The 23,348-nt window shown below is 42.7% G+C and overlaps 1 protein-coding gene across 1 annotated transcript in view; it reads left to right on the top strand.

Moving 5' to 3' along the window:
• SLIT1 (slit guidance ligand 1) overlaps positions 1 to 23,348 on the top strand; it is a 247,506-nt gene that overhangs the window by 146,289 nt on the left and 77,869 nt on the right. The gene's annotated exons all lie outside the window — the stretch shown is intronic.

Genomic DNA, 23,348 nt, shown 5'->3' with positions numbered 1-23,348 from the left:
CAGATAGTTAACCTACTAGTATGTTTTTGGAGTGTGGGAGGAAACCAGAGTACCCAGAGGAAACCCACGCAAACACGGTGAGAACATACAAACTCCACACAGATAAGGCCATGGTCTTCTGTCTTATGTTAATTTATTTATTGTGAAATATGGAACACTACTATCATTGCACATTACTTACTTCACAAAAGGAATACAACGACTTGAAAGAAAAGTGAGCCTGAAACTATAAGTATATATATATATATATATATAGGGCTTCAGAGTCATTAAGGAGCGCAAAGAAGGAAAGCATTATAAAGGAGTAACTGCACCTGGGCAAAACCATGTTGCATTGGAGGGGGAGGTCAATTTATGAGGTAGGGTCAGATTTATAGTTGGGGTAGGATATATCTTAGATCAACTTTAAATTTTACTGTAAAAATAAAGCTATCAAGTATTTGTGTGCTACATGAAAAAACAGCCAGTATTTAACTTATGTGCAAAATAATAAAACTAATTTACACCCCTCGCATTGTGACATGGTTTGTCCCGAAGAACATTTACTCCTTTTTTTGCCTTGCTCTCCTCAATTACTCAGTCCCATAGTTTACATTGAAATCTAAATATTGACATGACCAGCACCGTACTGCCCCCTATGGTTTGTTAGAAGGTAGTGTGGTGTAACAAGCTGCAGTCATGCTGACTGTTTCAGCTATAAGTTTTGAAGGATTTGTTTACAAACGGCATATACTTGTATTAAGCATTAAGAAGAACATTGGACAATACTTTCCATTTAACAAAGTGTACTAAATAAACTAAGGTTTCTTAATATTTTTCTTTAACATGTTCACCTGTGTGATCGTAAATGTTTACCAAGTACCCCCTAAATTATGTTTGTTTTATACTAAGGGCTAGATTTACTAAGCTGCGGGTTTGAAAAAGTGGGGATGTTGCCTATAGCAACCAATCAGATTCTAGCTGTCATTTTGTAGAAGGTACTAAATAAATGAAAGCCTGAATCTGATTGGTTGCTATAGGCAAGATCCCCACTTTTTCAAACCAGCAGCTTAGTAAATCTAGCCCTTAGTATAAAACAAACATTTATTCACAATGCCCTAACTTAAATAAATTTATAACAATCCACTCGTTATGGATGTAAATATTTAAAAACACCCCTTGTGATTAATTTTGTACATGTCTCTTGTTTACTAATATATTTATGATATTTTCAGGCATAGTTAAGGTGCGCACAGCTCAGAAACTGTAGCATTTAAGCCTCTAATACATTGTTCTCCCAAATAAGTTTGCTAAATTCTCTCAACGCTCCACATCTGCTGCTCCACTTTGTAAATCCTTACACTGGCTCCGTATCCTCTAGAATCCAATTAAAATTACTCACCCTTACCTACAAAGCCCTCAACACCACCCCTGCATACCTCTCAAATCTCATATCAAAATACTCCCCCACCCGCACTGTTAGATCCACCTCTGACCTGCTCCTTGTCTCGTCTCTGGTAACCACCTCTCACTCCCGCCTACAAGACTTCTCCCGTGCTGCTCCCCACTTATGGAATTCCCTACCGCGCTCACCCCCAGCTTTCAAATCTTTAGATGCTCTTTGAAAACCCATCTGTTTATTAGAGCTCACCTTATCCCTGATGGTACTACTCACACTAATGCACCCCCACAACTGTCCCAATCTCAACTCTAAGCCACACTCACTCCTCTTGTTTCAGCTGTGCCCTCTTCCACTTAGAATGTAAGCTCTGTATTGAGCAGGGTCCTTCATAACCTTTGTTCTCATGTCTGCATTTATTTTGTCTACCTTGTATGTCCCTGTTTTATGTATGTCCCTTTTCCCCTACTGCACGGCGCTGCGGAGCACTGTGGCTCCTTACAAATCTACGATAATAATAATAATAATTGCGGATAGAACTGGCAACAAAGAACTACAAATGAATAAAAGTTTTGGTAAAAACATTTCCCTGAAATAGGATTAGTGATGACTACGTACAGTCAGTATATTGTGCAGTGCCTTGTGATGTTATACTCAGCGGAGGGTTTTGTAGACTGGTTTAAGTGGTATCAGGGTTTGTATGTGACTTGATAGTATGTCGATTTCATGAAGACCAGTGTTCCAGAGCGTGTACTTGGAGTGACAGTGTTGTCGTCTCTGTAGCGGAACGTTAAAGTTTCTCATTGTTGTATAAAGAGAACGGTGTTGGGTTTGAAGCCTAAACGTTCTATTGTAGAGTTGCCTATTCCCCCTGTATTCTAGAGTTGCCCATGAAGCATAACATGGTTGTTGAATAGAGCGTCTGATGCAAGAGATCTGTAATGTGTGACCTCTATTCTGTAATGTTAGGGGTGATAAAAGTAGCAGCTGCTGACAATGGCTGTACATATCTCATTAGTCTGTGTAATGAGCTATTAATACTGCAATTACATCCCATTGATTTACTGAGTAGATAATTGTCATCTTCAGCAAAGCTCGAGTGATTAATATCTCTCATTACCAGCCGGCTCCTTCATTGGGGGCAGGATTGTTTAAGAAAAATCTCTTTTTAAGCACTGTTTCAATACACAGAAAAACGAGATACTTGCAGACAATTTGCCGGCCTAATCCATGTGAAAAACCCAGAAACCGTCCAGAGAACGCTGTAGATTTATGGACCGGTCACAGAGCAGCCAGGAAGGGTCGAAATGCAATTATATGCGTTGAAACAGTGGTTTGTTATAGGAACCTACGGCCCTGAATGCCAGGTGGCTGAACTGTTGGCAAAATCACCCCAGACCTAATCTGTTTTTATTTTACATCTTATGTCTTAGCGAGCAGATCAATAAGACTTTAATAATATATGTGAGTAATACATTACAACAGGGTTTGTTCTCTTAGGTACCCCCTAATGAGTGTTAATGTATTCCAAATACCCTCCGATCTGAGTATATAGATACCAAGGGGCACATTTATCAATGTTCGGCAAAAGTGAGAAATAGTTATCAATCCTTATCGCATGGATAAGGATTGAACTATTTCTCAAATTTCTGAACAACAAATCACAGAAACGGCAGTTCCGAAAAACTGCTGTTTCTGTGATAAAAAAAACATACTTACCCCCCTCTTCGGAAGCGCTGTCTCCGGGTCTTCTCCTCGTTCTCTTCATTCTTCAATTGCGCATGTGCAGTTCCAAGAACTGGACATGCGCACAAAGATCCCCGCTCTGTCTCTGCAACTATCGTTGCGGAGAGAGAGCTGTGAGTGACAGGGAGGGATCATGTGATCCCTCCACACATGCGCTGTCCAGCTCTGCTCTTCGGAGCAGAGCTGACAGCATTGGATTTCTTCAATTATTATAATGTACGCCAGCTTCAAGACAAGTTTCCGAAAAAAATGTTTATTCGGATTTGAGCTGGGAGCAGTCACCATACTGTAGAATGGTGACTGCTCCCAAAAGAGGAGTGTAAAGCAGCAGATACCCACGATATCTGCTGCGATGCACCTTTCATAAATATCCGGAGGACACCCAGGGAGCTTAATTTCACGGTAAGTGCACGATAGTGCTTTCATAAATATGCCCCAATGCCACTACTTGTACATGTTTTAGCGTTATCCCTTCTGATTGGCTGTGTGCAAGTTGTATTATTCTTATTAATGATACCTTGACTTGCCCTGAGGTTCTGCTGGGGCATGCATACTACAGGTCAGAAGCCTAGGTGTTATATTTATGTGTGATGCTGGCATGTCAGTGGAATATTTTTGATCTATAAGGCAAGACCCGGGTCATGGTCAGCAACAGCACTGAAAGTGGCCACAAAGCTTTTATACCAAAATCATGGATGATTTTTCTTAAGCGGTCTAAGAATTATGTCCATGAGGAACTGTTCTAACATGAAAACCATGGTGCTGAGTATTACATTTACCTCCCCTTTACCCAAGCCTATGTCATACTCTAAAGCGTAGACTCAATGACTTCCATGTAAATGGCCTTACCTGCAGATCTGTTCTTCAGACTATGGGTTTATAATCTGCACAAGTTCAGTAGGGAATCAATTGAAGGTCTTCCTAAAGGTGGCCATAGATCCTGCAATTATGATGGCCAATTAAGTCTTAGGGGTAAATTTATCAAGCTATGAGTTTCTGCCGGGTTTGAAAAGTGCAGATCAGAATCTAGCTATTATTTTGTAGAATGTACTAAATATATGAGGGCTAGAATCTGATTGGTTGCTTTAGGCAACATCTCCACTTTTCAAACCCGACGGAAACTCACCTAGATGTCAGTCATTATGGATGATAAAATGCTCATGAACATTGATCACATGTGATTATGGTCATCATCCAACCCATTGTCCGAGAGTGGCCCCGTACTGTGGGGGCCAAATCTGATAGAGTTATATGTATGTATTATACACATAAAGGACTTCTCTATGGAATATCTCTATTTCACAACTTCTTTTCCTATACCTGATCCCTACTGTGATAGCCACATGGATGTTATTTATGCTACACGCAACAGAATCGGATATTGGATATTTTGTCTGGACTGGATGTGTGACTGAATGTATGGGATGGATGTGTGGACTGGATGTATGGGATGGATGTGTGGACTAGATGTATGGGATTGATGTGTGGACTGGTTGTGTGGACTGGTTGTGTGGTCTGGATGTGTGGACTGGATGGGCAGCACGGTGGCGAAGTGGTTAGCACTTCTGCCTCACAGCACTTGGGTCATGAGTTCAATTCGAGACCATGGCCTTATCTGTGTGGAGTTTGTATGCTCTCCCTGTGTTTGCGTGGGTTTCCTCCGGGTGCTCCGGTATCCTCCCACACTCCAAAAATATACTAGTAGGTTAATTGGCTGTTATCAAAAATTGACCCTAGTGTCTCTCTCTCTCTCTCTCTGTTTGTGTGTAAGCTCTAATGGGGCAGGGACTGATGTGAATGCGTTCTCTGTACAGTGCTGCGGAATCAGTGGCGCTATATAAATAAATGGTGATGATGTGTGAACTGGATGTGTGGACTGGATGTGTGGACTGGATGTGTGGTCTGGATGTGTGGACTGGATGTATGGTCTGCTGGATGTGTAGGCTGGATGTATGGACTGAATGTATGGACTGGTTGACGTGTGGTCTGGACACGTGGTCTGGTTGTGTGTTTTGGATGTGTAGACTGAATGTATGGACTGGATGTATGGACTGGTTGTGTGGTCTGGATGTGTGGACTGGGCTGGATGTGTAGACTGGATGTGTGGACTGGAGGTATGGGCTGGAGGTGTGGACTGGATGTGTCGTCTGTTTGTGCTGACTGGATGTGTGGACTGGATGTGTAGGCTGTATGTATGGTCTGGTTGATGTGTAGGCTGGATGTGTGGACTGGACGTGTGGACTGAATGTATGGACTGGTTGACGTGTGGTCTGGATGTGTGGTCTGGATGTGTAGACTGGATGTATGGACTGGTTGTGTGGTCTGGATGTGTGGACTGGGCTGGATGTGTGGACTGGAGGTATGGGCTGGATGTGTGGACTGGCTGTGTGGTCTGGATGTGTGGACTGGGCTGGATGTGTGGACTGGAGGTATGGGCTGGATGTATGGACTGGATGTGTGGACTGGAGCTATGGGCTGGATGTGTGGAATGGTTGTGTGGTCTGGTTGGTATGTGTATAGTGACCATATCACTTGGTAAACATGAATAAGGATGCTGTTTGCATTCATGGCACTGAAAGCTCCTATAAGGTCACGTATCGGGTACATGATGGATAGCAGTTTCCATGTTGAACATGACCATAAATAACAAACCTGTGTTTTGTTATTGTGAAGATGTATAATTTATGTGTACGTGGGTCGGGTTACCCAGTATAGACATATATATAACAAAGACCTGTAATCCAGGATGCTTTAGGCTCAGGCTTTCACCTGGTCAACCCTGGCCTCCTCCGACCTTGATTTATATCCGTGGAGATTAATAGATGGGGGAATCAGACTGTTAATAATACACTGGTTGTGTTACAGTCCAAATACTGGGACAGTAGTTGTAATAGACTTCTCATTGTAGGAATGTCGTTAACTTATATTTAAAACAAATAAATGTCTTGTTCAAAGATACTAATTAATCTAAGAGGCTTTGCCAACATTTACACAACTAATTTGTTGGCTTATACATGTCCCTCTTAAACTTTCAATTTACCTTTCTAAGCCAGTGTATCCAGCTTTGCAGAGCAGCTCTGTGTTGTGTCCAAGGGCGATGAGAATGGGCAAGCGAGCCAGAAAGATAATGCGTGGCAATAAGTGAAAGTGTCAGTAAAGAATGCAAAAGCCGATTAATTAAAGTTGCCTCAAGGTGCGAAAACTCCTGGAAGTCAAACTGTCATGTTTTTAGAAAAGTGTCTCAGAAGGTAATTGTTTTCCCTGTTCTTTCCTGATTACACATAATCCCTGGCTGTGTTCAGTTCCTTATTAGGCTTTGAGGGTTTGTTTTGTTTTCTTGTAGCAATATAGACACAGGCTGTTGAAACCTATTCAGATTTGGCTGATGTAGCAGCTGAAAAGTTCCTGGAGCGTTTTATTCCAATAATAAGTAAATAAATATGTTCCTTATTTTATTAGAGGTAAAACGTGTTTTCGGTACTGGTATGGTATGTTTAAGCTTGTTATGAAGAAGGTTCCTAGAGTTTGACAGAGAAAAGAAAAGTTAATAGTTGCTGGTCAGTAATAATTCCACACAGAGTCCCTAGTCACTCTGAGGAGCACTGCTACCTTATCTGGAACCTGGAAGTCCCAAGTGTTTCACATGTCAGGTACCATTCCATTCCATCGCCAACTAAGCCACCTCCCTCAGCGACAACTGCAGGTAATCACCTCCTCTTTGGGATTTGGGATTTCTCCAAATCCCAAAGAGGAGGTGATTGTAGCAAAATGGTCATTATTAAACGATTCTGGCAGTGCGTGACTTGATAGGCTGCTTGCTCATGAATATAGGAGCAGCCCACAAAATGCCAGCCTCCACTGTGTGTGTTGGTGACAGGTGCTGTTTGGAGCTTTTATCATTTTGACTCATAGCGCAGAGAAACATCTCAGCGCTACGCAATATGTTGGCGCTATATAAATAAATGATGATGATAATGATGATGTTGCATGGTTTTAGCTGTAAGTGGATTTCTCTCCTCAAGGGCCACATGTGCAGCCCTCCATCCTGCAAAAGGCCCACACTTTACCCCTTAATTACCCTTAATTTAAAACATGAAGAAAAAAGATAACAGCCCCAAAACTCGACACCTCCCCATCTCACATGCCCCTCACTTGCATCAGAATTCCACCACACTTGGACCTCACGATTGCGCCAAAACAGCCCTGACATGCACTCAGATTCCATAGGTATTGGCAGATGCCTATTAGAGTATAACAGATGTCAGTAGAAGTGAGTAAGGAGGTTAATCCACATATTGTCACTTAACCAGAACATTGGTTTATTGAATACAGGATACAGGTATATACAATGCAGTGAACAGTACTTCTATATCCATAAACAGCAATGAACGAATGCTGTGCATGCACAGTAGACAACAGGACGGGCCGGAAGGTACCACTTAGACGTCTGCACATGCCCCAGCATACAACTCAGACCTCCTCATGTGTCTCCCGCATGTCACTCAGACGTCCCCACCCAGGGGCAAACGCAGGATTTATAGAGGGGGGTTTCCACACCACACTGCCAGTGGGCGTGACCAGCATGCATGGGGGTGTGGCTATAATATTAGACAGTGCTTGGCTGCTCTCCAACTCTTCCTATCCCCATAATATACATGGGCAATGCTGCGTGCACTACTGTTAGATGCACGCAGCTCTACCTTTTAAAGCAGAGCCGTGTGAAGCAGGAGCAAGGTCCAGCCACCTCAATTATACATTGCCCCAGGCTTGGTGGGTGGTTTCCAGGCACTAGGAAACCCCCCTCGGTTTGCCTATGCCACCATGCCACTAAGATCTACCCACGTGCCTGTTGCCCACCACTGATTTAATGGAACGTCTATATAAACGGTCCCACATGGTAATTGCGTAGAAAAGGTGTTGTTGCCCATAGCAACTAATCACATATGCTTTTAATTTCTTAATTGTACTAGCACAGTAACGGACGCACTCTGATTGCTTCCTATGGGCAATAACACCTTTCCTCACCGTTACCTGCAGAACAGTTTCCATAACGTGCTTCTGTGTGTTTAGGGTGAGAAGAGTAAGTGTTTTAAGGCTACACCAATGTCTACACCTGGCATTCGTCTCAACGAGACACTTGTTTTGAAAGAAAAGAAAATGGGATTAAAGTCACTTTACATTGTCACCATAAAATGTCTTATTGGATCGCGGGGAGGCAGATGCTCTGATTTACTTTCTCCTCCGTAAATCCCACTTATAACACCAAGTTGGAGACTCAACTAAAACTATTCATTTAAAAGGCTCAGAGTTTCCTTTCCCTACACAGTTGTGTGTGGTCCAGACCTCATACATGTAACATATCTGCTTCTTATCTGTCAACTAAACCTCTTTTTTTTTCCTCCAAAAGAATTAGGATTCTCTCAGGTTTGTTTTTAAATTCTAATCTCCTCCACTGTATCTTGTTACAGTCCAGCTTTTGCCACAGCCACAAATCAAATATTCAGTAAGTCTCTTTGCAAGTTAAAGAAAATAAAGTCACATAGCAGGGTCACGACACGCGGTCTGCACAGGCAAAGTGGAGAACTATTCTATCTGTATGTTTTTTCAAATGTAGTTTAAGGTGATGTATTTATGAACATTGTAATTTATGTCATCACAAACGCCCCGAGAAGTGTATCAAACCTATATAAAAATACAATAATATTAATAATAATAAAAAAACACTTGTTGGAAAACACTTAAGGGTCTATGTATTAAGGTGCATATGGAGGAAAGTAAGCGCGAACGTTTCCATTCTTTCCTCCATATTTGCCAGTTGCTTTGGGCGACCGTTCACCGGTAATGACATTATTTCCATAAAACATGCTGCTTTGCTCTCCCACTCTCTACGTACACCAAAAAAGCTCCGTCATATCTGATTTGCTGGGGGACAGTTCTGCTACGTATTCTTAGTAGAGATGTATTGTGTATAATTCCCTAATCATCATCATCACCATCATCATTTATTTATATAGCGCCAACATATTCTGTAGCGCTTTACAATTGGAGACAAATACAGTAAGAAACTAACTGGGTAAAACAGACAAAGAGGTGAGAAGGCTGCTCGCAAGCTTACAAACTATGGGAAAATGGGAGTTTGATACATAAGGTTAAGTCTAAATTTTGCATTTCGGTCCAGCAAGACTGCAAAGATAAATGTGATTCGTAAGCTAAATGATCCTGTCAAACAACAATGTTGGTCAGGGGGATCGTTGTCTTGTGTGAAATTGTGTAACGGGTGGTAATAGCGTAATGTAGTGAGGTTAAGAGGGTGGTTAAGGAATATTATAAGCTTGTCTGAAGAGGTAGGTTTTCAGAGAACGCTTGAAAGTTTGTAGACCAGAGGAGAGTCTTATTGTGCGAGGGAGAGAATTCCATAGAGTAGATGCAGCCCGAAAAAAGTCCTTTAACCGGGAATGGAAAGATGTAATATTACATATGGTGCCTCTCTGCCCCAAAAACAGAGTACTGCAGCTTTGCGTACTTTAGTACATAGAGCCCTTCCCACACTATTTCATTTTATGTATAGAATTGACCAATATTCTTGATATTCTGGCGTCCAAAGCAGTTTTTTCCGCTAGTAGAAGCATGTAAACGAGTGTTGCAACACTTTTTTGGACGCTGCAGACTCTATTGCTTTGGCGTTCAAACCTAGTCAACACATTGGGCTAATTGGTTCTTTTCCATTGACCCCTTGACCGTAAGTGCCAACGCTCGTTACCACTGCATGTCAAACGCGATCACTGTCACCAGTGTGTGACCAGCCCCTTAGTGTGCACTGAAAATGTTTGGTTTGCTTCAGTTGTTGTAAAACTACATGTCCCAGAATTCACTGCCACCATCTGGGCTTTGTAGGTCCACAACCGTGAACAGATCAGTTTTAGCAAAATGTTTACTAAAGTTCAGATTTGCATTGAATCGTTTGTATCGTATTTAAATGCCCAAAAGCCACCTGCGCTGTGGCTGGAATTCAAACAGTGATATCAGGTGACCTCTTGGGATTCTTAATGGAAACCCTGCACCCTTGGCCAAATAACTGGTCGCATTTTTGAGTAAGTGGATAAGAAATAACTTGCATTAGACTATGATCTGGATGTGGGCCCTTTCTCAGGCTCTCTACACACTTTGTCCTGGATATTAGCAGAGTGTTTAAAGTGTGTTCTCCCTGTAACAATGTGCATGATACCCCAGACAACTTTGTTGTTGCTATTAATAATATTATTATTATTATTATTATTATTATTATTAAGCTTTATTTGTAAAGGGCTCACTTATTACACTGATTACGAGGTCAGAGTAACATACACTTTTTGCGCACATTTCTTTTACCTGGGTTCTGATAATAATATACTAATTTTGCTTATTATTAACTCTTTATGTTGCCAAGCTGATGCACGTATCTATGTCGCCCTCACTGACAGTTATGTGTTCTATCACGGAACGCTCTCACAGTGACTCTTGTACCACCAGTGCTCAGGGCTGTTTCTTAACTACAAATGGGATCAGAGAAGTGACAAGGGTGCGTCTGGCCCTAAGCGAAATCCACCTACAAACATTCAGCATTCAGCAAATATTCGTTCCTCTTACTGTCCAGTCACATGTATTTAAGATTTAAGTGTTATTCTTCGCAAAATTATAACCTGTGCATAGCCTTAATTCAGATTGTTTGAAAATGTTAGTATTGTTAGTGAGCATGTACTATTTATATAATAAGGACATTAGAGGTCATCTTAATGTTCTGTATCCTGTATGAAATCATACTGTAAATCCAGTATAAATCCTGTAACGTTAGTATAACGAGGATATTAGAAGTCAAATTTATGTTGGATAACTGATATAAAGCATAATGTAAATATATCCTGTACTGTTTGTATAAAGAGGATATTAGAAGTCATCTTTATGTTCCATAACTGATATAAAAGCATAATCTAAATATATCCTCTACTGTTGATATAATGAGGATATTAGAAGTCATCTTTATGTTCCATAACTGATATACAGCATAATGTAAATGTATCCTGTACTGTTTGTATAATGAGGACATTAAAATTCATATTTATGTTCCATGAACTGTATACATGCTTTCTTCATACCTGCCAACTCTCCCGGAATTTGGGTCGGTCTCACGGACTCCCGGGAGAGCTGGCAAGTCTCCCACATCCCGCTACTGTTTTCCTAAAATGACTCGATTTGCGGTGAATCGCGTCATTTTGGCCCCGCCTCCGCAACAAAACGGCATTTTCTACACGGGGACGGGGCCAAATGACGCATTTCACCACGCCCCGCCCCCCCCTCCCGTCCTCCAGTTACGCCCATCTCCCAGAAAGAACTTCACTGACCTTTAATCTACATTAAAGCCAAGGGAGGGCTGGCAAAGTTTAGCCCAGGGAACAAGACTCAGCTCAGAAGCCTATTAGGAACATTTTAAAGAAAAAAATGCAAGTGGCCCACAATGGGACCAGCCAGGAGGGGCAGATGGCCCCCTGCCTAGCCCGCACCTGATTACGGCATACTTTATCTTCTAAATTGTAAACTATATTGATATCATTTCAAGAATTGATCAATCAATCAATCAACTATATGAATCATTAATATCTTGAATTTAATCAGTTCTTGTGTCTTTAATATATCAGTGAAAAATATGTATATCACTAAAATGTGTGTTTTGTATTATTCTTGTTTTGTGAAGAAACTGTGCTAAATGTTTCATGTGATCCTGCACAGAACATGTTATGGGATAAACTCACTATAATTGGACTTTCCACCTTCACTGTTTGGTCTCCAAGGTATATATTCCAAATGACTAAAGCACCTGCCATGGGCGATGTGTGTCTTCCAGGCCGTGCTGTTTAGGAGATCCTGTCTATTGCGGCAGCTGAGCTCGGAACAGTCTGCACAATCAGCAGAGAGCCTCCATCCCTGCTGGGAAAATGTTTCACTAAGTTGACAATTTTTATTCCTCTGGGGTATAGGAACAGCCAGGCAGATAGAAATGTTGCGAGTTGATCTCACACCCTACTTAAATGTAAGATCTTCATCATTAAAGGACCACTGGATCTAAAATACAAGTTGGTTTAAATAACAGGTCAGCTAGTTACAATCACTAGATATTTAAGATAAGCTTGTGATTGTGGGGAGACATAATTTCCTACGCACAGCAGAATGGCTGTCAGTAATGCCACAAATTTACCAACCCTTTTCCAGAAAATAATTGATAACAGAGAAAAATAGCTTATACTCAACTGCGTATTGAATGCTAATACGTGTTCTGTCAAGGTATAAGAACTTGTATGTAGCGCTATATATTTGTGATTGTTATTAGTAGCTATTCTAGTAAAAGCCAACTTGTACTTCATTAGTAACCATTTGGAACACATAATATCTGAATTTTAGGCTTCGGCAAATACCGAATTCTGTTACGCATGATTCCGCCTAACTCAATCTGAGTCTAAACTGGCATGTGACCGTCGCTGGGATATCTCCGATATCTCCTGCATTAGGCTTTTATTAAATTAACATTTTGCTTAAACATGCCTAAACTATGCGGGAATGGCAGTTTCTACATGTTTTAGGGCTTAATAAATAATAACAATGCTTAATAAATAATAACAATGCTCACTTGTAGTACTGGCAAAGGAACTTATCACAAATTTTACTGGTGATTAAACCATGGCATCCTGCCTACAGTTTACCGTGAACATAATGCAACGTGGCCTTTGGAAGTGGCCAAGGTGGATTTTAAGGTGTGGCCAAGGTTGCATGGGAGGTGTGTGGCCAAGGTCAATTGGAAAGTGTGGCCAAGGTGGATTAAGAGGTGTGGCCAAGGTGGATTGGAAGACGTGGCCAAGGTTGCTTGGGAGGTGTGGTCACGGTGGAGTGGAAGGTGTGGCCAAGGTGGATTGGAAGGTGTGGCCAAGGTGGATTGGAAGGTGTGGGCAAGGTGGATTGGAAGGTGTTCCCAAGGCTTCTTGGGGTGTGTGGCTAAGGTGGATTGGAAGACGTGGCCAAGGTTGCTTGGAAGGTGTGGACACGGTGGAGTGGAAGTTGTGGCCAAGGTGGATTGGGAGGTGTGGCCACGGTGGCTTGGGAGGTGTGGCCAAGGCATACCAGTGGTTTGGTCAAGCCTCTCATAATTCAGTTATTTTATTTTTTGGGAAAGTTGGTAGGTATGATTTGCTTTGGTTGATATGTAATATCTTTGTACTCATTTTGAAAGCAATGGATACTGCGAGTGCAAGTCATTCTCCGAAATGCCTTAGTATAAAATAAATTCCTTATTTTATTAAAATTGTTACATAAATCTCTTTTACAGTGGCTGTTTTTTCCAATTCATCCACATAGAATAGCTGCAAGCGAGAAATGAAAAGATTATCGGATGCGTGTCTCTATCAGGTGCTTTATCCAGCGCTCTCTTTGTATGTGGAGGTATTACTGCCCTTGTACACGGTGGGAGTCTGTGAGTGTTACACTTCCTGTACTGCAGTATTAATAAAATAATATAATCCAGGATCCTCTCTGTTGTAAACATTCCCAAGCTCTTACTCTGCATGGCGTTTTGTTTATTCATAATAAAAACATGACTTACAATACAAAAATGTTGTGCCTTTATGAAAGGGACACATAAGTAGCATTGTGTGGGCTGGTAGTGTATACGATAAAAAAAAACCTTTCATTTAAGAAAATAAATACACATATTTATCAAAGGGTTTTTCTGTAACTATTGTGCTTTTGTGACTATTTTGCTTTTGTTATGGAGGTGCAGTAATGATTGAACTAAAATTGTGCACTACAGAGAAGTATAACCCTGCAAATAGTTTGCATTGAGATGTTGCATGTTTATAATACAAGTGGTATGTGCTTTTACCACCGTGCACCTGTGATCTGCTTGTTATTAGGACGGCAATGCACAGCTTTATTTCACATCTCCGCTGAAATTTATATTTACTGGATATAATATTAGTTTTAGAAGTAAGACAATAAATCTTGGTGGGTGGAGGGCGGTAATCTAAGGAGCCAGAGGTATCTCTCAATACTGCATTGTCATCAGTTCCTTGACAGCTCAGGACAAAGCAAGAGAATGACACAGTGAAAGCCAAACTCATTTAATAGTGTCTGTTCTTAGGTAATGCAGACACTGATTGCAGTATTGATTTCCATTAGCCTGTGTTCAGTGATATCTTAGAAGCTCTCCACACCTCCGTGCTATCTGTCCTAGTTGTCATTCGATGCTATTGACCTGAGGACGGTTCCCGACAAAGCAAGGCGTATCGTCTCACTACAAGTCACCTTGATTGGTATTTCTGTTCTTGTGTGTTGCATCAACCACTTAATCAAGCAGAAGACATGTGCCTATTTGTGCTAATGCACTGTCTCCAGATAATGCACAATGCTGATGTTACAGATAGCACAGAAGACCATCCAAGAAGTTCTTCTCAAGTCCAAGAAAAGGACTTTCTGAGACTGGCTGCGATTCAGCAATCGTTCTCATCTAAATGCCTTCATGTGCTCTTAAACCGTGCTAAATCTGCTCTTTGGTATGTATCAAAAATGAAAATATTGGTGCACCCAAAATTTAAAAATATAAGCCGGAAAAAAGCTAACAATATGTGTAAAATATCTATCTAATCACGTTGATCAACCAAATTGACCGGACATTGGACCATGTATGACCACGCTACATCATCATCATCAGCGATTTATATAGCGCCACTAATTCCGCAGCGCTGTACAGTGAACTCACTCACATCAGTCCCTGCCCCATTGGAGCTTACAGTCTAAATTCCCTAACATACATACATACAGACAGACAGAGAGAGAGAGAGAGAGAGAGACTGGGGTCAATTTAATAGCAACCAATTAACCTACCACTATGTTTTTGGAGTTTGGGAGGAAACCGGAGCACCCAGAGGAAACCCATGCAAACACAGGGAGAACATACAAACTCCATGCAGATAAGGCCATGGTTGGGAATTGAACTCATGACCCCAGAGCTGTAAGGCAGAAGTGCTAACCACTAAGCCACCGTGCTGCCCCAATATATATTCAGAGAGAATAGGAAATTAATGTAGCCCATTAAGCCTTATTGTTGGATGTAAGTTCATCCATGGCGCTCTCAAACTCATGTACAAATGTGAGTGGATATGGTGACATTGGAAACAGTGGTTTTCAGTGACCCCTCAGTTTACATGTCTCGCACTAGTTTCAAAAATGCAACACCAATGGATGGATGTGATGTGAAGCTTTATAGAAGAAGCAGCGCACACATTGCCAGAGCTCCTCTCTACCACTCTGGGTCAGGAGAGACCGAGATTAAAGGGTCTATTTATGCAGCACTAAACCATACGGAAACGGCTTTTTTTTCAGCATTAGGCAAATTACTGCAATAAATCATAATCCGCATAATACTTAATAGGGTCCATAGGCAAACCAAGGGGGTTTCCTAGTGCCTGGAAACCCCCCTCCAAGCCTGGGGCACTGTATAATTGAGGTGGCTGGACCCTGCTCCCGCTTCACACAGCTCTGCTTCAAAAGGGAGAGCTGCATGTACCTAACAGTAGTGCACGCAGCATTGCCCATGTATATTATGGGGATAGGAAGAGTTGGAGAGCAGCCAAGCACTGTCTAATATTATAGCCACGCGCCCCATGCATGCTTTTAATGCCCACTGGCGGCATGGTGTGGAAACCCCCCTCTACAATTCCTGCGTTTGCACCTGGGGGTCTGCGGTCTGGGCAATTTTATCAATCTGAAGATGGCGTTAGACAATCAGTCCTATGGGGAGAGCATGGCAGGGGAAGGGTCTTTGGCTCGATCTCTGCCAGCGTTGCAACTGTCCCCGAAGTCTTACTTAGAAAACGGGCATCGCCAGGGCGGCCTCCTATTGGACGCCCTGTCCCGATATGATTTGTATATTAAATTGCCCCAAAAAGTCATTTGTCATCGTTGCAATGACGGATGATACCTAATAGGCCAAAAAACCAATAATTATCAAATCTCCCCCTAAAACTGGAGTAGTCGGCATAGTGTCAGAACTACAGGAGTTACAGCCACTAAGGGGTGCGTAGGTGAGGGGGGTCCCCACCCAAATTTCTCGATGGGGTCCAGCGATATGCCGCATCTAAATACAGACCCTCCCCTTTATCACTTTTACATGTATAAGTATAATATATAGATGGATTTTTATTTAGTTTTCCATTTAATTACATTTTATTTAGTTACACATTAAACTTTACTGCCCCCCTTCCCCCTGCAACCCGGGCTGGTCCCATAGCGGGCTACCTTGGGCTGGGTCACTGGGCCGTCTGCTTTATTTTCCTTTAAAATAGGCTGCTGAGTCCAGTCTTGCCCCCCAAGCTGAAATTTGCCAGCCCCCCCTGACTGCAATTAACAACTCTGAACTATGTTTTACCTTTAACTTTCTGATTTGCGGGTAGAAGTAATTTAGTCTAACTGATTAATTGTATCTAACAGAATTGAACGGTAAGTAACCCGCACACTCTGTCGGGAGTATCGAAGATAATGACTAATATAACGGCCATGCAGGGTTTCCAATCAAGGCAGGAAAGCTTTGCAGTTTTATCATGATTTTTAAGTTAATATTTTGGAGTGTGGATTATTTTCAGATTGTCCTTCAAATGTTCTTCTTTCCTCGTTTTCTTTCATTTCATTTCCATAACTTGCTTTTCCTATTCTTTAAAAGAAAATCTAAAGCTTGACCCCGATATTGATTGCCCCAGTCCCTCCTTACTCCTCGTCTACCTGCGTCTCCAGCTGACTTGCATATCAAGAGGCAAAAAATAGATTTTCTGAGGCTTTTTTCATTCCTAAAGGGAATGTTCAAAGTAAAGCACTGAATAGAGAGCCGTGCGCTGGGGGCCACATGTTCACTTCCTAAAGGTTTAACCAGATATTTTCTTCTTAACTGGAATCCACATCGCACTTCTCACCGGCGGAGAACTTTTGAACTTACGTGAGTGTCAACAGTTCATCTCGTCTCATGGTTTTTCTTTTTTTGGTGAGTTCTTCCCTCATTCAAGATGATGGTATTTTCAGTGCTTGAGAACCCTTGTATGAGATATTTAATTGGCTCAAATTTGTTAATAATTTTGTGTTTCACATGAATTAATCTTGCAGCTGCAGGCTCACGTGACATAGAGGCAAGCACAGTTACATTAACTATATGCTTGTGCGAAGAATGACTTTCACATTTTCCTTTTAGCGTTTTGTTTGTAGTATTGGTTCAGTATTTTACATCATCATCATCACCATTTATTTATATAGCGCCACTGATTCCGCAGCGCTGTACAGAGAACTCACTCACATAGGTCCCTGCCCCATTGGGGCTTACAGTCGAAATTCCCTAACACACACACAGACAGAGAGAGAGAGACTAGGGTCAATTTTGATAGCAGCCAATTAACCTACTAGTATGTTTTTGGAGTGTGGGAGGAAACCGGAGCACCCGGAGGAAGCCCACAAAAAAACGGGGAGAACATACAAACTCCACACAGATAAGACCATGGTCTTGAATTGAACTCATGACCCCAGCACTGTGAGGCAGAAGTGCTAACCACTGAGCCACCATGCTGGCCTTAGCGTGTAAGGCAAACATTCATGTTTTGCCTTACACAGTAGTTACTGATAATTTACTCCTTTAAAGTGTATCTGTCATCTGCAGACAATGGAATGAGTCATTCAGTGGGATGACCAGATATTCGTAAGATAAGTGGGGGCTGCACGGTGGCTCAGTGGTTAGCACTTCTGCCTCACATTGCTGGGGTCATGAGTTTGATTCCTGACCATGGCCTTATCTGTGTGGAGATTGTATGTTCTCCCTGTGTTTGCGTGGGTTTCCTCCGGGGACTCCGGTTTCCACCCACACTCCAAAAACAATTGGCTGCTAACAGAAAATGTACCCTCGTCTGTGTGTATGTGTTAGAGAATTTAGACTGTAAGCTCCAATGGGGCAGAGACTGATGTGAATCACAAATATTCTCTGTACTGCGCTGCAGAATTGGTGGCGCTATATAAATAAATGATGATGATGATGATTATTAAATTGTGTGGTAGAACGTGTTATCACTGGCTCATCCTGGGGCCTATTTGTGTTTTTGCCCCATTGAGTGTAATCTGTCATCGAAATGATGACAGAGGACTTTTTCGGGGCAATTTAATATACACGTTATGTCGGGACAGCGCATCCGGTAAGAGGCTGCCCCGCGATGACACTATTCTAAGAAAGACTTCGGGTTCTGAGACGGAGTCATTACTGCACAAGCAGTTTCCGTATGGTTTAAGGCTTCATACAAAGGCCCCTCAGAGTTATTAAGCTGCTTACTCGTAAATAACGGGACAGCTCCCAAATTGGTTGCCCCCCCTCATTATGTGAAGGCAAAAGGAACGCTTTAATTATGGTTGGTTTGGGGGTTTTATTTTAGAATTATTGGTGTCTTTCGCCCAACTGTTGAATCTTCTCTCAAATATTCTGCTGGACATGAAGCCAAATCTTTATCTGCATCTGGGAAAATAAATCTCTATTACATCTAAATATTACTTATAAGGATTGCAGGTATAATTCATACATTCCTATGCAGAGTTTTCAGGAACATGTTACAACTAAAGATATTTGGGAAGTTTTTTATTTACCAGACTTCCTGTAGTCAAGATAATAGATACCAGACTTCACTACATAGCAAGATGTTCTGTCAGTTTGGAAACTTACATTAAACTTATGGTACCAATGTATATTAGGCTTTTGGCTAGTTTTGGCGTATTTGGAAAGGGTCAAAATCACAGATACTTCTCTGTAAGGCTTGTCTGTCACTTAATGCCTGCGATTCATCTATCTCCGCTTACTCTCTCGGAGTGTTCGGGAGACTCCAGAATTTCTGTGTAGATCTCTCGCACTCCCGGATAGATCATTCTCCCCGTATGGGAACCTCTATGATACGATTTGTGGTGAATCTTGTCATTTTGGCCCCGTCCCTCTGGCAAAATGACGCTTTCGCGTCATTGCATAGTGGGGGCGGGGTCAAGATTATGTGATTCGCCCCGCCCCCCTCCATCCTCACATTTCACCTCTCTTGGAGTAAGTAGACAACCTTCCTTTTGTTGTCTACCATTTTCATTTTACAACTGTGCATTTGTGACATAGACACATGACCTCCCTAAGTGACTCATTTGTCTGTTTTCATTTTGAGCACTTGGAACGTGAGGGGTACTATTTTACTTTAATCATAACCTGTCAATCATTATTTAAGCTGATTCTACAGTAAAACATCATTGATGCCATATGTGGAACCCAGGACAGTTACTGTTTATCACAGCTATGTACACATTATTTATAATTATATTTAGCACATTAAGTGTTGTCACAAAATGTTAAATGAACAAAATGCAATATATACAGCACCCTCATTGACATGATTAATGTAAGACATAAATGAAGCTAAAATGATTAGTATTTTAGAAAGAAAACAGAGGTCCCTAAAATGTTAGGACCACTTCTACATGTTAATGCTGCTATTTACTTCTTGTGCATTTTCTAACCTGCTAAACCAGGTTCAAATTGATACTCTGCTATAACTGTCCCTTACTCCGGGTACTAAGAACCCAATATCAGTCCTCAATGCCTGAGCTGCCCCGCTCGTGCACATAACACCCGTTCTACATTCTCTTCACTGGCTGCCTATAAGATGGGGAGTCTGATTTAAGACTCCTCCTCTGTCTCCCCTCTCTGCCTTGCCCTACACTGGCTCCCCTTCCCCTACAGAATCCTTTTCAAACTCCTGACCACCACGTACAAGGCTCTCCGCTCCTCTCCATCCACACTCCTGCCCGCATCCTGCGCTCGGCCAATGATCGTTGCCTCTCCTCCACTCTGATCACCTCTTCCCACTCCAGAATCCAGGACTTCTCCCGTGCGGCCCCCCATTCACTGGAACGACCTCCCTCGTTCCATCCGTCTCTCTCATAATCTGTGCTCCTTCAAACGGGCACTTAAAACTCACCTGTTCCTCAAAGCCTACCAACCTTCCACCTAACCCATGCTCCCCTCTCTCATCCCGGTCCCCTCTCTCTCCCATATACGTCAACTGACTCCCTTCGTGCCTGAGTCTTGTTCACCCTCCCTTAGGATGTAAGCTCATTTGAGCAGGGCCCTCTTCCCTCCTTTCTCCATACCTGTTCTTCTGCTCCGTCCTTACTGCATTAGCCTGCCTGTAGCCTCTGAAGTTTTGGTATTTATTGTTTATTGTTCAGTAATGTCTTACCCTGTATAGTCTACTGTTTGTACTGTGTACGGCGCTGCAGAACCCTTGTGGCGCCTAACAAATAAAGGATGATAATAATAATAATAATAATAATAAAAGATTTTTGAAGCCGCTTCTGACTGCCTATACTCCCTCTCGCTCACTTCACTCCGCAGATGAAGGACAACTAACTAGAATCATATTTATTGATATCCACCCCTGACTTTCCTGTTGTCTACCATACTTGTCTTCAGTATACTTGTCCATTCTTGTTTCCAGTACATGGAGCCTACGTGTAGATAAGTCTCTACTGCTTCCAGTTAAGTCTTGGGGGCATCCAAATACTGGAGAGTACATAGCGTTTCATGGGTGGTGGAGACTCCGTCAAGTCGGTTCTAGGGACTCGTCATCTTCTGTCCTAACAGAAGTTTTATATTATTATTTATTTTTTTTACTACTTTGCAATAAAGTGATTAAAATGCCATGTTGAGCACTGATAGAGGTGAAAAATAAAGTATAAGAAGTATATTTTATGGGTAACAAATATGAGCAGGAAGAGCTGGAGGACTTGGTGGTTTGTGATGTATAGGGAAAATATATCATCTCTTGTCTCCAGGCATTAAGGAGAAATTGGGGAGGTGCATGAACGCTATTGATAGCCACTTCTATTCCTCTGTGGGTAGAGTAAGAACGCAGCGTAAAGCAGTTTTGCTATCCATACATCTGGAATGTGCAGAGCTGACCTGTGATTTCACAAGAGCCCTTGAAAACATTGGGTTCAGTCTTCTCATTCATTACCCCTCTACATAAAGGCCGCGTCCAGCGGCGCACTGCCAAGCAGAAGCAATGGAACCACAGAGCGAGCTGGATACTGGTCTGCCAATTACCCTCCTGCTGAGTCCAAACCTAATCCCCCCTCAAACAGAGAACAGAGAGGGAGGACAAAACAAGGCAACTCTCAATCAGGTTAAAGTGTGAATTTGGGATTAGCAAGAGAAGGAAGACTGCAACAGTGACCTTTCTCTTTCTCTATTCCATCATTTCCTCTCTCCAGGAGATATTTGCAGAGTGTGCGGTAAAATGACAGAGCTCTGCGCCTGTGCTTCACGCTGGATGGTCGGGGAAATCTTACAATGTACTACGTAGTGACAGCATTATAATGGATGCATATTTACAGTGTACCAGAAATCTATCTACTGTCTGAGACACGTCACCTACACACAGGCGGCTATCTTGTCAACTGAGCGGATATTCATAAAAGTGCAGCCAGTCAATTCACTAGGAATCAGTGATATCGCTAGTTATTAGTCAATTGATAGACGACATTCTCACGACCATTGGGGCCTGTGAAGCTTTATATTAGTTGCTAGCGAATTGATTGCTGCAATACTGGTTTAGCCCAGAAAATAATCTTATGCAAGTGGTAGGTCCAGGTCAGGAGATGTATATAAGGGTACCAGATGTGACTTTTGTTAACCTATCACTTGCAGGTTTACAATCATTCTATAGACATTGTAACCATTGTTATGGTACAACATGAGTAAATTACTTAATCTAATTCTTCCACAATGCTACTCCTGCTTCTTTAAAACCTTCTTCTTCTTTTTTTAACTTTATATACCATTCTTTACTGGTACTGTAAATTTTCATTGTGAGTTCAGTTTAACTGACTGTAGTAGCCCGTAAATCTGTCAGAAGCAATACCTGTATACATTTGAACATTTGGGATGCTAGGTCTGGCACTGAATTACCGTGGGATGCCAGGTTTGGCATGAAATTAGCGTGGGATGCTAGGTCTGGCACGGAAGTAGCCTGGGATGCTAGGTCTGGCACGGAAATAGCGTGGGATGCTAGGTCTGACACTGAAGTAGCGTGGGATGCTAGGTTTGGCATGAAATTAGCGTGGGATGCTAGGTCTGGCACGGAAGTAGCGTGGGATGCTAGGTCTGGCACTGAAGTAGCGTGGGATGCTAGGTCTGGCACGGAAGTAGCCTGGGATGCTAGGTCTGGCAGAGAAGTAGCGTGGGATGCTAGGTCTGGCACGGAAGTAGCCTGGGATGCTAGGTCTGGCACGGAAGTAGCGTGGGATGCTAGGTCTGGCACAGAAGTAGCATGGGATGCTAGGTCTGGCACGGAAGTAGCCTGGGATGCTAGGTCTGGCACGGAAATAGCGTGGGATGCTAGGTCTGGCACGGAAGTAGCATGGGATGCTAGGTCTGGCACAGAAGTAGCGTGGGATGCTAGGTCTGGCACTGAAGTAGCATGGGATGCTAGGTCTGGCACGGAAGTAGTGTGGGATGCTAGGTCTGGCACAGAAGTAGCATGGGATGCTAGGTCTGGCACGGAAGTAGCGTGGGATGCTAGGTCTGGCACGGAAGTAGCCTGGGATGCTAGGTCTGGCACGGAAATAGCGTGGGATGCTAGGTCTGGCACGGAAGTAGCGTGGGATGCTAGGTCTGGCACGGAAGTAGCGTGGGATTCTAGGTCTGGCACGGAAGTAGCGTGGGATGCTAGGTCTGGCACAGAAGTAGCGTGGGATGCTAGGTCTGGCACGGAAGTAGCGTGGGATGCTAGGTCTGGCACGGAAGTAGCGTGGGATGCTAGGTCTGGCACGGAAGTAGCGTGGGATGCTAGGTCTGGCACGGAAGCAGTGTGGGATGCTAGGTCTGGCACTGAAGTAGCGTGGGATGCTAGGTCTGGCACTGAAGTAGCGTGGGATGCTAGGTCTGGCACAGAAGTAGCATGGGATGCTAGGTCTGGCACAGAAGTAGCATGGGATGCTAGGTCTGGCACGGAAGTAGTGTGGGATGCTAGGTCTGGCACTGAAGTAGCATGGGATGCTAGGTCTGGCACTGAAGTAGCCTGGGATGCTAGGTCTGGCACGGAAGTAGTGTGGGATGCTAGGTCTGGCACAGAAGTAGCATGGGATGCTAGGT

This window comes from Mixophyes fleayi, chromosome 6, assembly GCF_038048845.1.
Source record: "Mixophyes fleayi isolate aMixFle1 chromosome 6, aMixFle1.hap1, whole genome shotgun sequence".
Lineage (NCBI taxonomy): Eukaryota > Metazoa > Chordata > Amphibia > Anura > Limnodynastidae > Mixophyes > Mixophyes fleayi.
The sequence above is the reverse complement of the archived record's forward strand: the minus strand, read 5'-3'. Positions and strand labels throughout refer to the sequence as shown.